The sequence below is a fragment of the Lucilia sericata genome, unplaced genomic scaffold, assembly GCF_015586225.1.
Source record: "Lucilia sericata isolate MDLA Ls3-8-SP2 unplaced genomic scaffold, ASM1558622v1 Contig000002F_arrow, whole genome shotgun sequence".
Classification (NCBI taxonomy): Eukaryota; Metazoa; Arthropoda; class Insecta; order Diptera; family Calliphoridae; genus Lucilia; species Lucilia sericata.
In genome coordinates this window covers 2704173-2719204 of record NW_023994043.1, presented here as the reverse complement: position 1 = coordinate 2719204, position 15032 = coordinate 2704173, and the positions used below count along the sequence as shown (strand labels likewise).

The window sequence follows — 15032 nt, the reverse complement described above, 5'->3', positions numbered from 1 at the left end:
ATAAAAAGCCCCCTTCAAAACTCGACTTTAATGTCCACAATTTTATTCAACAATATATGGTTTAAGTATATCTGAGGCAAGGTACAATTGAACTTAAATGCTTTATAATGAACACTAAAACACATTTTATTTTTATAACTGGTGTAGGGTATTATATGGTCGGCCTCGCCCGACTATAATTTCTTACTTTTTTTCAATTATATTTTGTAATGAATACAGATTTTTGATATCCATAAAAAGGCACAATTAGTTGACTTGAAGAAGAATAAATTGTAAAATTTATTTTACAATTTTTTAATAAAATATTGTTAACAGTAATAATTATCTGCTAATTGGTAACAGAAGGCTTTTTGCTAAATTGAAAATGCATGTAAAAAAAGTGTACATATTTTAATCTCATTGTGAGATAAATCGTTCCATTAGTTTATTTGCTATAAACATTTGTCCAATTCACAATCGGCATTGTAGCGTTGTATCGTCGTAATTTGTCTTTATAGGTTTGTTTTCAAAACAAAATAATAATGAACAAATTACGACATACAACGATACAACGCCGGCTGTGAATTGGTAAATTATGTTTACAGTAGATAACTGCATATTGTTCCAATTTCAGAAGGTCTGCATAACCCTCTTTTAATAGAAATGTCATAAAATTATCAATTTGCAGTTTTATTACAAGGTTTTCATGCAGAATACTAAGAAACCGAATAAACTTTAGTAATGAGTAGAGATCGATAACAAAATTCAATAAAATTCTTGTTTGGTATAAAAAGCTATAAACGTAACAAAATGACGATCGTAAGATAACTCGATCTAATGTAAAGAGAAGGTTTAATAATGTCTTCAAAAATCAATTTCTATTATAATTGTTATAAGATAACATATTTTATAGTTTTTAAATAACATTTTAAATGCTAGTAAAACATTAATTTAAGCAGATATTCAATAGAATTTCAAATTGACATAGATATGTAATGTACCCACATTTATTCTAAGATAAAAATGATTTCAATGAACTAAAGCTATAAAAATATTTTATTACATTTCAACACAAAATGAAAATAAAAGCCAAATAAAAACTCTAAAAATTTCTCTCAACAGAAAGTGATAAAAAACCGATCCATACATTCCAAGATATTATTTAAAAAAAAGCAGCTAACGGTGAATAGAAAATTACTACAATAGGGAAAAGAATGAATAAATATTTAGAAAATAAAATGGAAAATGACAAAAATGTCTTGAAAAACGAAAAGATTACATTGTTATTAAACCTATTGATGTAGCTAGAAGAGAGTGTAATCGATTAACCGATTATTATTGGAAAATTCCATAAAATTGCTATGTTTACTTCCAATTTGTTTCAGATATGATCTTTACATTTTAGAAATTTTCAAATTTACTTGTTGCTTTCAATATGAAATAAGAATGAACATAGAGGCCTAGGTGAATTTCTTCGGATTTGATGTATACACTTACATCCTCCTCTCAAACTAAATAACAACAACATAAAGTAATGATTTAACCGATTAAAATAAACACCCAATTAATCGAATAACCTAGTATCTATAATTTAACACAATAGCGATGCATTAGAGTTGCATGCCGCTTTTCATTTCACAAAAAAACAATAGAATGTAAATAGCAGCTCAAAACAAAAAAAAAACATTTCTTAAGATACACAGCATTAAGTAGATTTCTTTAGAACCCATCGTTAAAAAAAGGTGTATAGATACAGAAAAGATGATTGAGATTATGGGGTTTTTGTTCCTGTTCAAAACAAAAAAAAGTAACGAAAACAGCAAAAAAATAAAACTGAACTTGAAATTCATTACCAATTCTATCAATGCAGAAATCAATTTTGTTCTACTCTTAGAGATTTCATAAGAAACGCATGGCTAACGTTGAACATAAACAGAAATAAGAAGAATCTTTGGCTTGAAATGGATGGATGAACTAAAAGCTAATAATAAAAGCACATGGGACTGATAATATGATACTGATTATTATGTGGCCGGATACATGTTACTTTAATACTCGATTTAAATCACGCGCATTTGTATGTGTGTATTGAGTAATGCTTTCTGAAAGTGGCTAGAGCGAAAGCTGTTAGCTGAACTTTTAAAACAAAACAAATAAAAGATCTTACGCAGCAGATAATCTAGAGAAAATCGTACAACTATAAAAGGAGTTATAGGATTAGATCGTTACCTGTTAAAGCTAAGAATATATCTCTTTGTAAGTTTGCATAATAGTTAAAAAATATTATGATTTATTGCTCACTTTTCAGTTTTACATGTAAATTATTAAGATAGCATAACTGGGAGGATCAGTTTCAATTGTCATTAATAAGAACTGTAATTTAAAGTTATCAAATCTTAATATTTAGGTACGAAAAATGAAAATCTCTCAATTATGTTAGTGATCACTTGTGAATGATTATCATTTTATAACTATAGTGAGAAAGTTTTACAGATAAGCTGCGATACAATAAGTTAAAATAACAGACAGATAGTCTTAAATTATGTTGATCGTTGCATTGGTACTTCATTGGTATTGCCAATTTAGATTTTAAACATAAACGTGTTGCATGCGCCAAAGACATCAGTAACAACATCATTAACTATCCTACTACTTACATACATACTTCTCTATATATTATACATCCCAGTCAATCAGTACATAAAAGGCAGTTACAAAACCACAAAATAAAATAAAACATCTATCGAAAAACCACAAAACATCCCATTTAAAATTGATATACTTAAGTCGAGATATTGACGTATTTATATTACGAGAACGTGTTGGATACATCGACTTAAAGTTGTGAAATTGCAAACGTCTCTTAATCGCTATTTAAAGTGTTATTATGTCACTCTACCTTAAAGGACAGATTTAGGGCAGATATTTTTTCGATTTATCATATACTAGCTTTCTTATCCATATTATAGTTAAATTAAACCAAAATTTGGAAAAGGTTGGATATGATGAACTCCTTCATATATGAGACCATATATGGACCATAAATATGGTCCATATATATATGTATGTATGTTCATATCCGAAAAATTGCGATATATATGGAATCATATATGAAACATTTTTCCATATATCATGAATTTATATACATACTTATATTGGGCAATTCCGCCAATTTTCGGACATGAACACCTATGAAAATATATGCTTCAATAATGAATCCATATATAGTACATACATAAACTTTTTTAGCTGGGAAATTAAGAAAGTGCCATTTCAAGAACAAAATAGTACCAAAAACACTGCAGTCCGGCCGGACAGTTCCGAACTACCTATTAAATATAAATAACACTTAGGGTTTGCCCCAGCCATCGTCTGTCCAGGTGACTAGCCTTTTTAACATGCGCTTATAATACGAGTAAGTCAATCGTAGATTACCAAGATATAGTCAGAAAGCTAGTCCAAAGAAGTCAATGTATGGCAATGAACATTTTTGCTTAAGTTTATTATTAAGTGTACACTCTTTAGATTACATGGAACAGAAACGTCTGTCACCGCTCTCGCTACTAAAGTGGTGACTGTCGTGTGACGAAAGACGCATTAAAGCCAATCAGCTGGTTAGTCGTTAGCGGACATGACTGTCGAACTTCTGGGAGTAATACCACTGATTTTCAGGATTTTATTCTTTTTTGCTACATCCCAGCAAAAACCTATATTGAAAAGTTGGGACTTAAAATGCTAAAATTTACTTACACAATAGCATTTTAAGTCATTATTTTACCACACTCGCTTACAAATAGGGAGTTAAGTAAGTAGAATATCGAGACTGCACTGGCCCACTCTAACAACAGATAGGACTCTCTTGTCTCTTAATGAGAATTCGATAAAGCTGCCAACTGTTATAATTACTGGGCACTGTATGATTGGACATATGTATGTCGGAATGTATGGGCTACCCAGGTTATAGCTACTATAGAAGCTGTTTGGACGAAGAGAAATGGATTCGGTACAACACCTTCTATGTGACAGTCTAGCCTTACAAGAACACAGACTACTCTATCTTGGTAGAGCTCATTACCATGATCTGGTCTGTCTCAGACATGCATCACTAGTAAACATGATCGGTTATATTAGGGAATGGCAATTCTCGGGCTATCACAATGGGCCACAAGGCCTTCGAGTGAACTCGCTAACTAGCGAGCAACCCACGTAACCTAACCTAAGTAGTTTCTGTTTCTGAAAAGTTCGAAAACAATATGTCAGAGCTAAAAAATAAGAACTTACATAATATATTATTTGTAAGTTATTACTAGACTCATTCTAACTAGTGCAGACGGTATGTAGTGGGTAAGTGTTGAGTAAGTACCATTCTTTACCATGTTTTAGATGAGAATTTGCCTTTTTCTGTGTACAAACAATAAATGGAAAGATATATTTTATAAAAAGTACAAACTTTACAAAAGTACCAAACTCATTTTCATAACTTTTTAATATGGTACGAATGTGATATAAATTTTACTTCTATGATCACAAGTTTAAAAGATACATGAAGCTCAAAAACTACCAAAATGCTGTATTTAACCGTTTACTCCGAATTTACCCGTTTTTACCCCCTAAAAATTGTAATTTTCAAAAATCCCTCCTTATAACAATAAAGGTCTTATAAAAAATTTGTTTACACATCTGTAATTGTCAGCGGCTACACGTTTTGAAAAGCCTATCTCTTAGATGTTTTAAATTCGATAAATGTAGAGGGGAGTAAACTGTAGCAAAATTTCATTAATATAAACGGTTAAAATGTAGGGTGTGTAATTATCTAATATGTATATAAAATTTACAAACAATTGCATTATTTTAACTAAGCAAATGTATTTATTTTTTTTATTTTTCCGTTGCCAACATTTGGAGATAATCTGTTCTATATAAAGTAACAAAAAAAAAACAAACAAGAACACAAAAAACAGTAGACTTAGTAGACAAAAAATACTTATATAGCCAAAAGCATTAAATACGGAAGTAATCGATCGATATTGAATCGTGAGCTTTTGAAGTTTTTACTTTTTTTCTTGCAACTTTAAGCAATTTTAGTCCACTTTTTTGTTGCTGTTTTCGCTAAAATGTAGTTTCAACTACTTACTAGTACTAAACCACGCTGCCGCATTAAAAATCAACAAGAAACAGAAATAAAACTGAAATACTGGCCAATTTTTTTTTCATCTTGCAACATGCCTTTTGTTGCCTCGTCTACTACTGCAACAATTTATGTTTATGTGGTAGTATTCAGGCTACAATCAACAACAATCAGTATCAGAAATTGGAAGTGAGTACCTTTAATAATAATAAAACTTAAACTAAAACTAAAATCGAAACTAAAGAGAGTAAAAAAGAACAACAATGGCAAAGTCAATTTTGATTAAGTCACGGTCGGTAATGGTTTCTATAATATAAATTTGTAATTTTTGTATTTTTTCTCTTTTTGGAACATTTTTTTTTCTTTTACACAATTTGCAATTTTAAGAAATTCAATTAAAATTTTGTCTAGAGATAAAGTATTAATACAATAAATTATTGTTTTAGTACTAGTACTCTTAAGTACTTATTCATTGTGGTTTTTGTTAATAAAACAATATTACAAATTTAAAAAAATTGCTCTTGGCATTGTTACTTTTTTGTTGTTGTCTTAAATTTTCCACAGTAACAACTACAACAACTTCAGCAGCAAAAACAGCTTATTAAGTTAAAGAAGCATTTTAGCACAACTTCATAAATCAACACTAATAGTTTTTAAACACGAGCATTTGATGTTTCTTTCCACCTTCTTTTTGCACAATAACAACACCAAACAATGCGTAGGAAAAATACCCGGTAATTCTGGCACACAATCCCCTCTCGAACAGTTAAACCATTGTATAATCACAGATACTTTATTTTAAACACACAATTTACATTTAATTATTTAAAAGATTACTTTTGAAGAGAAAAATAACTCATTGCTAAAGTGTGATACAAAAATTGCCCAAGTACCTACTCTGTAGATTACTTAGTAACTGTGAAGTGGCAATTAACTTAACGCTGTATAATATTTAATCTGTAAAATAGCAAATAGAAACAAAAACTTCACTGCAGGATACTATAAAACAAGGATGGAGGTAATGATTACACAAAGTAATTCATTACATGGTCAATTACAATTACTTGTAATGTGTAATTGAGCAATAACCAATTACAATTACTTGTAATTGAAGTTTCCAATTAAAATTGCTTGTAATTGTATTACATGAAATATATGTATATTACATATAATTATAGGAACAAAATTCACAATTACAATTACAAATAATTGTAATTGGTAAAACCTCAATTACAAGTAATTGTAATTGGTTAAGCTTTAATTACAATTACTTCAAATGTAACCGTAATTGAAAATATAGTCATTACCCCCCAAGCCTGCTATAAAATATGTAAGTAATATGCCACCGTAAATCTGTAGGGTAATATGAATAAACCGTTTCTGCTAAACACTGAGTAGACAACAGTGTGAAACAAAACTAATGATTTTTATTATTTTTTTTTTTTGTTTTCAATAATGTTGCATTTCGAAACTAGGTGTCTATGGATCAGCGTTGGCAGTAGGCATTTGAATTATTTGTTTTGTTCTAAGCTGCCCACTCTATAGAGTAAATTACAATAATGTTAAAGTTGAAATTAAAATTTACTCAATATATTTTTTTTTGTGAACTACTGTATATTATAGCAATTTTATGTTTGTAGTTGCAGTTATTAGAAGGTGTGCCACTTTCACAATGCATTTACAATATTTTGTTAGAATAATTTTCTTGCATTTAAACTTCTAAAAAATAAATGTTTATATAATACGTTCAATATATTCTTTGCTGTAACTATTTTTAATTATATAATAGTAGTTTCAATATCGATATCTGTTAAAATACCAACTCTTACAGAAAAAACTTCACTTATCCGCTATGCAGGCAAATTATATTGCAGCAAAGTGGAAGTACTTACGTTTTGGTGAGTAACTACGTATTTTTTCTCGATGAGGTCCACAAAAATAACTGGTTACAAAAGTGGTTATTCAGTTTTCCCAGATTTAAACCAGTTTTTACAGTTGTTTTCTTTATTTAAGCATTAGTCATGCTAAGGAACAGATAGCTTATTAATCTTCCCCTTTACTCTGTGCAATTAATAGCCTCTTAAGGACCCTAACCGAGAATGAACTTCGAAATGTCTGCTAAACAAAAAGAACAAAAAGTTTCAAAGTATATAGAACCTTGTTTCCTGTTTCAGAAGATAACAGTGACCGACAGACTTAATTACTTAGGTATAATCCTTGACTGGAAGTTAAACTGGAGGCACAACATAGAGGATAGGTTTAACAAAGCACAGCGGTGCTGGGCGCTATGTAAGAGAACCATAGATACGAAATGTGGCCTTAATCCCACAATGGCACATGGCCTTTATAAAAGTGTCATTAGACCAACTCTTACTTATGCTAATTATAACATAGACTTCTTTGGACAAGAAGTGTAATATCAAACTACTACAGGGAGTTTAGCGTACATACTGCTTGGATATAAATGGTGTCATGATCACTACGTCAACTAAGGTATTGTTGCTAGATGTTTGACCCATTGAAACATACTATATACATAAGATATGAATAGCTATAAACTTTAGGCGAACTGGCCAAAGGAGGTTATAAGATACGTGATCAATGTATACTGGATACATTGGATGGCTATATACAAAAATTGGAATTGTCCGATCACATACCACACTTAGAATACGTCGCGAACTTTAAAACACTGATCCCAGATAAAATGTCATGGTCATGCGAAACTTTAGAGCAAATACCTGTAGAAATCCATTGCTACACGGATGGATCTAAACTGGGTGACAAAACGGGCCTAGGGTTCTACATTGAAGATCCAGAAATTCCAGGAAACTAACATCGGACGATATACCTTCATTGATCACTATATAAGGTTTTTTGTTTTTACCAACAAACAGTTTTTATGGAAAGATGCGCACAACAGTCCCGATAGTGGCCTAGGCGTATTTCTTCGGATTTCATAGACTATACATTCTTACAGCGAAAGGTTTCATTACCAAGTAAGGAATTAAAATATTAAAATTACTTACACAATAGCATTTTAAGTCATTATTTTATGATTGTGATGTTATTGGAGGCAAATACTTAATACAACCGCTTACAAGTAGTAGTCAATGTTAATAGTACGTAAAAACATATACAGCTTCTATAGCTTCACTGGGAGGATGACTGATGAATTAGAAAGTATTTATATAATACATTATTAATAAGACTTATTAGACTACTTATCTGGCAGATATGTAGTACCCATTGAAGAGTATGTTAATAGGTAAGTAGTTACAAGTGAAAGTCATTACCGAGTTTTTATTGGGCATAAAAGTATAAATTGACGCTTTTTAAATTACAACTAGGGTACGAACCATTAACTTATTGTTTATAAGCTCTAGAATCTAGACCATTGGTTACAAATTTTAATAATATATATTATTAAAATTTGTAACTAACTTATTGTTTATAAGCTCTAAACCATTGGCTACAAATCCTAATAATATTATTGACAACGACTACTCATTACCAAGTAATGTATCAAATAACTACAATACTAGTTAACAAAATTTGGCTTTTTTACTGGACAATAATGCATAGCTGGCGCTACTTGATAATTCATATTGGCTACACAATTATGCATACAAAATTTAGAGGCAAATGTACTTATACTCAGTGGACAGAATCGAAATCTCTAAACAGCAGGCAGATCGGGATAAAAATTGTTTATTCATAAACTTCATTTTTAAGAATTATGTAATGTTATTTATTACAAGAAGAAACTGTTTTTTTTTCTGTTCAACTAGACTATTATGCCTCCGGTAAGTTAGTATATAGTTTTCTAATGTGTCAGTCTCAAAGTGGTCTAGGTGCATTTCATCGGATAATAATTAACTAATAATTAACAGAATATTGCAGAAATATCTCTACAAGTCTATTTATTCAACATCAATGTCCAAAGCTTTCATTATAATGAACGACTATAATTTAATCCTGTAATCTAAATGTTAACATTATACTAATACCCTGATTAAATTTCAGTTTAATTCTAATGCAGCAGATGTAACTATATAATTTACTTTATGCCGCAGAAGCTTGTGGTGCAAGCTAATAAACCAAAACATTGTTGCGAGTCGTCCCCTCTATTGTTTATTGGTTTGTTTGGTGACATTTCTACTATTTTAATGAATCATGAAATATTATTTATCTTGTATCTAATCTAAATAAAACTGACATGATTCCTATAATAACATTTGTTATTTATTAGAAAAGCCCCTAACAGCGTATGATAAGTATGTCAATCCACGGTCATAATTTATACTCGACATTCTAATGGAAACAATATACATAATTATAAAATTCTATTGAGAAAATTCCATATAAATGGATTGTTGTAATATATAGTTGCACTGTGCACAGTGAGTGTGTGTAGTATAAAAGCATGAAATTTCTAATTTATTTGAATAAATTTATTGAAATTTTCATAACAATAAGAAACAACCAGACAACAGCAATATCTAGTAAATATTAAATTGTCAAACACTTTATGAACTGGAAAGTTTTTCTTTTATCAAACAGCATCAAGCAAAAAACTCGTATTAGAATTGTAGAAAAAAAAGACACACGTACAACAAAAAAATCAAAGAAAAGTGTTAAAGAAAATCAAATGAAATTGTTAAATTTATTGTCCATTTAAGTCGTCGGTGCTTCTTGTTTCTTTCCATAAATGTTTTTCTACTACTAAAACTCTTCACAGTCGTTTGAATAAGAAACATAAAGTTTTCTAACAATATTGTTTGTTTTAAATGAATCCACATGGAAAACATGTTGTCACCCGTCCGTCCAACCATCCAACAAGCCACAGAATAGTGTGGAATTAAGAACAACAACAATAAAAAAGTATCATTGTCATTATTAACCGAGACATGGCACAACTGTAGATTGTATGTAGCCTTTGGTGTTGCTTGGGTAAGCAGGTGATAAACTAAATAATTAATAACTATTGATATGAACCATTTTTTTATTTTTTTATAAACAGAATAGGAAAAGTATATAATCTATAATCTAGGAGTTGTGAACTAAAATTTTTACGTGGGAAACAATAATATACAATATTAAACTTTTGGTGCGAAAGAATATATAAGAGCCGACACAATGAAATCAAGACTTGGTATTGTTTGTCATTACTTTAAATTAGAAATTAGGTTAAGTGAGGTAATAGGAGAATATATAGTGCATTGAATCCGTAGAAATACACCTAGACCACTGTCTATATAAACCTTATATTCGTGAAACCTTAAATTCGATCGTAATCAATGAAGGAATACTATAGTTCCCAAAGTATTTGAATCTAACTTCAACCAAATCTTGTCATCTTTGTGTTCTATTCACCTATTATTCCATAGTTTTAATTCAGACCTCGTTGCGTCAGTTTTTCTTTCGTCAGGTTTAGTTCCTAGTTGTCGATTATTCCCGGTGGCCTGGTACCCATATGATGCAAAACTTTCCTCTGGCAGAGTATTCAGTTAATGCTCTGGTACAATGTGGCCTTAGATTTAACCTTATCACTTGATATCGCCATAATTGCATTCTGGTTATTTGTAATTATCGTAATTTAGCGAGATCTCTCAGAGGTTGTTAGCTCATTTCAATACCCCAACAAATATTCATCTAAAATTTGTGCAATCTCTGTAAACTCTGTTGTACCCAAGATCTATTTATAATCATCTAATAGAAATATTTCTGAACATTTTAAAATTACATGGAAACATACAAACAAATTTTAAATGTGGATGTTTCAATCAACAAGAATCTAATACAATAAACCCCGTTTATAACGAACTCCGGAGGACTTGTTAAATTTTTTCGTTATAAGCGAAGTTCGTAATAAGACGGGTGAAGTATTTTTAGATCAACAAATGGCGATAAAAAGGATATGAATTATATAACAAAAATTGAATTTTACTTTTCGGCTTCAAAAAGTTGTTCTTTTTATCAGAGGATTCAGACATGGACAATTCAGTACTTTTGTTTAGTACTTTTTAACATCGAAAAGTAATGCAGTATTCCCATGACTTATTAACTTTTGCTCATAATAGTATTGTCAATAGACTATTGCATAGAAAAATCTATAGATTAATCAATATATTATTACATAGTTAATAGCCTGACACTAGTTAGTAGGCTAGTCCACAGACAAGTCAACATGTCAAAACAAGTCAATAGAATATGCAACGGACTAGTCTATATGCTATTCAATAGGCGAGTTAACAAACTAGTCATTATATTAGTTAACAGACTAGTCCACAGACTAGTAAATCGATTAATCCATAGATTAGTTAGGTTACTAGTTCATAGACTAATCCACAGACTAGATCTTAGAGTAGTCCATAGACTTGTCCATAGTTTAACTGTAGGCCAGTCAATATGCTAGTTCATACCCTAGTTAAATAGACTATTTCAAAGACTTCTCAAAAGACTTTGAAAAGTAAGTGGTTATGGAAGTACAACCCATTACCGAGTTTTTGTTGGGATGTTATTCAATACTTTTAATCATAACAAATCCTTTTTGGAGGAAATGAGTACCACTTAAAGATTGTCATACCTACTTGTTATGTTTCTTTTTAACTAAGTACTAATTTAAAATCCATCATTTAACTCCTTTAATACTCTGCTTTAAATTTAACTTCCTATGTTGTTTGCTTAGTTATTGGTTGCTTTAAAATTTAGTTTCAAACTTCTAGTTACTGCGTCGTCTGCTAGTACGGTTGGTTGACACATTTATTATAATTTTAAGTACCACTTTGTATACAGAAGTTGTCTACGGAATATTGGTTGGGGTTTTTGAATTAACTTATTCTTGATTTTTATTGTCTTCGAGGAGTGGTACTAAATGGGAAATTATTATTCTCAATTTTATTTTGTTGTTCTTTTTTGCTTTTAATTTAAATCAAAATAAACTTATATTCATTGTAAATTTCAGACTTTCTCTGACTTTTAATGTAAATAAGAGGAAAAATGCAATATTATGCAAAATTTATTAATTGAGTTTTTTTTTGTGTATATTGTGGCAAACTCGAGTAGCGTGTCTTTGAGGAGCACAAAAAGTTTCCAAACATCTAGAACCTAAATTTCTTAGTAGTATAATAATTGAACTTTTTAAACACATGAATAAACTAAAAGAAAAACTGTATACATCATTGTAATTGTAACACTCGTCATGTTTTTTATTGTTGTCTATTCGTAGACGAAGACAATAATAAAATCATCTTTTATTTCATTTTAAACTTCCGGCTTATTACCTGGAAAATAAAAATAACAATAACAACAAAAAACAATACATTTTTATTCTAAACTATTTACTCTAAAAAATATACTACTTGTAGTTACAACAAATACAATGTAGAAAAGTACAAAACCATAAAATTTTCAAGACAGATCCCAGCAGATTTTAAGGGAGTCCATATATGCCTAACAGTATTTATCCCATTTTTCTTAAAACTAGTTAAATCGAATTAATATACAATTTCCAATGGATGCAATTGGTTACATTATTCGTTCCAGGTAAACATGTGTGTAGTCAATTGTCACTTTAGCTTTTCTAAACGAACCAGTTGTATTGACATCAAATTTGTACTTTAAAGAATAGTTATTTTAGAGTCTGACTCTGCTATTGAAATTTATTTATGATAATTAAGAATCACCTTATCATATTAAGAATCAGTTTGTTCTATAACCAGGTGACAATACGGTACAGTATCTCTGAAATGCCGGGATTTCAATGAATACATGTACAAATTCTTACTAACAAAAAAATGTAATGCAATCAAGGTATTTTCAAGTACATACATGAATGTCTTCTGTAACATTCTGTATCATGCCAAGATTCCTGATAGAAAAAGTCAAATACAATAAAAGTATGCATCATTTCTTAACACGCGATCTTAATAATGCTTTGTATTTTTATTTTAGTGTTTTTTTGTTGTTGTTGTTATGTTAGATGATGATAATGATTATTTTATTATTATTATTGTAACAATTGTTACAGTTGCTACTGCCACATAATGCACAGCACAGTTTGTATTCATAGTCAACAAAGGAATACATATAGTAGTACAACAATAACAAAAATACATGTTACTTTAAAAAGATCTTAACTCAATTCACCTACTAAATTAATGTGTTTGTGGAAACCCGAGAAATGTTTAAGATTTTTATCGCATTAAATTGTTTTGTTTTTCTCCTTTTTGACAAGTTTTAAATTAGAAATGAATTAATTATAATTGTTTAAAGGTTGTAGGGAATGATCATTAATTTACTTTTGAGATAGTCTATTAGCATACAAGTGATCGCTGTGATTTGATTATTTCAGAATTAATCAAGGTTTATTTTAAATTTTAATGACTTCTTCTGATCGTAATATTCTGATTTTAATATTCAGCACTTAATTATAACGGATTCTTGTCAGTATTAATAAAAATTTTAGAAAGAAGGCAACACGAAGTTTTACATAGCATGTTCACGGCAAGTCTTGAAGGTTATGTCACTTGGGATGCTCAAGTTTAGTTTAGTTTAAAAGGGTTGTATACCAAAACGGCATACATTCCCTTTAAGACGAGACAAAAAATAAACACAAAGAAGATAGAAAAGCCTGAGAGATAAGTGTGAAATTAATAAATTCCTATTTTAATGGAAAAAGAATGTTGATAGTATTGAAAGGGAATTTTACGAGGTCCGACGCCTAAATAGCCAATCCACTCTCCTGACAAAACCTAGAATGTCGCCTAGCTACATATCCTAAATCATCATGAAATGTTTTTCTTAGCCATTTTAGCCACAGACTTTGTTCACCATGCTCAACTTTACGAAAAAAAATTTCGTAACTTCTATTTTCGTAATATTTACAAAAATTTCGTGTATAACACGAAATATTATTTAATAAAACCCTTTTATATTTTTACGAAAGTACGAAAACCTTTCGTAATATTTTTTTCTTTAATTTTAGCGAAATTAAACATAATGATATTAATTATATTATCAATAAATACAACATTTTTATAAAATTTAAGAAAAAGTATAATATTATTCACGAATTATTTTCATAAAAAAAATTAAAAATTCGTATGGAGAATAATTTTGAACTAAAATTAGAAAAATTATTTTAAAATGAACAAAAATGTTTGCATAAATTAATATTTCGTAAATTTTACCATATTTATTCAAAACTCACTTTTTTCAATTTATGTAAATTAATTTTTCCAAGATTATTTTGCATTATACTAAAATATTTCGTACAATTTCGTATATATTACGATAGAATTTCGTGGTGCGAAACAACGAACGATTCGTACAATGTACGACATTTTTCGTATATATTAGGCATGGATTTTTTTCAGTGTACTGTCTCTAGCTCCTCTTTGTCCTCACACAACCTACAAAACCCATGTGTGTTAAAGACCCAATTACCCAAAAAGGCTCCTATTGCGCAGTGACCGGTTATCACTCCTACAACCGGTTATCCTCCTGTCCAACCTTAAAAGTATACTGGTTGCCTTGGCATTCAACCTCGGTGATAAGACCTTGTTTACACTGCAATCCAGGATTGGTTAGAGGAGTTCCTGAATTTATCGTAGATTAACCTGTAGTAGTGGCAGATAGGAGGTTTCACCGACCTAGCTCCACTATTAGTGTCCAGATATGACCCTTGTTTGGTCAGGCATGAGGGGGGGGGGGGGGGTAATGACTACATAAAGTAAATAATAACAAGGTCAATTATAATTACTTGTTATGTGTAATTGAACAATAACTAATTACAATTACTTGTAATTGACGTTTTTTCCAATTACAATTTCTTGTAATGTGTAATTGACCAATAAGCAATTACAATTATTAGTAATTGTAATTGAAGTTTTGAATTCAAAATACTTGTAATTGAAATTTT

The 15032-nt window shown here is 29.9% G+C and overlaps 1 protein-coding gene across 4 annotated transcripts in view; it reads right to left on the bottom strand.

The window, feature by feature from the left end:
• LOC119616256 (protein prickle) overlaps nucleotides 1-15032 on the bottom strand; it is a 242246-nt gene that overhangs the window by 78536 nt on the left and 148678 nt on the right. The window lies entirely within an intron of this gene.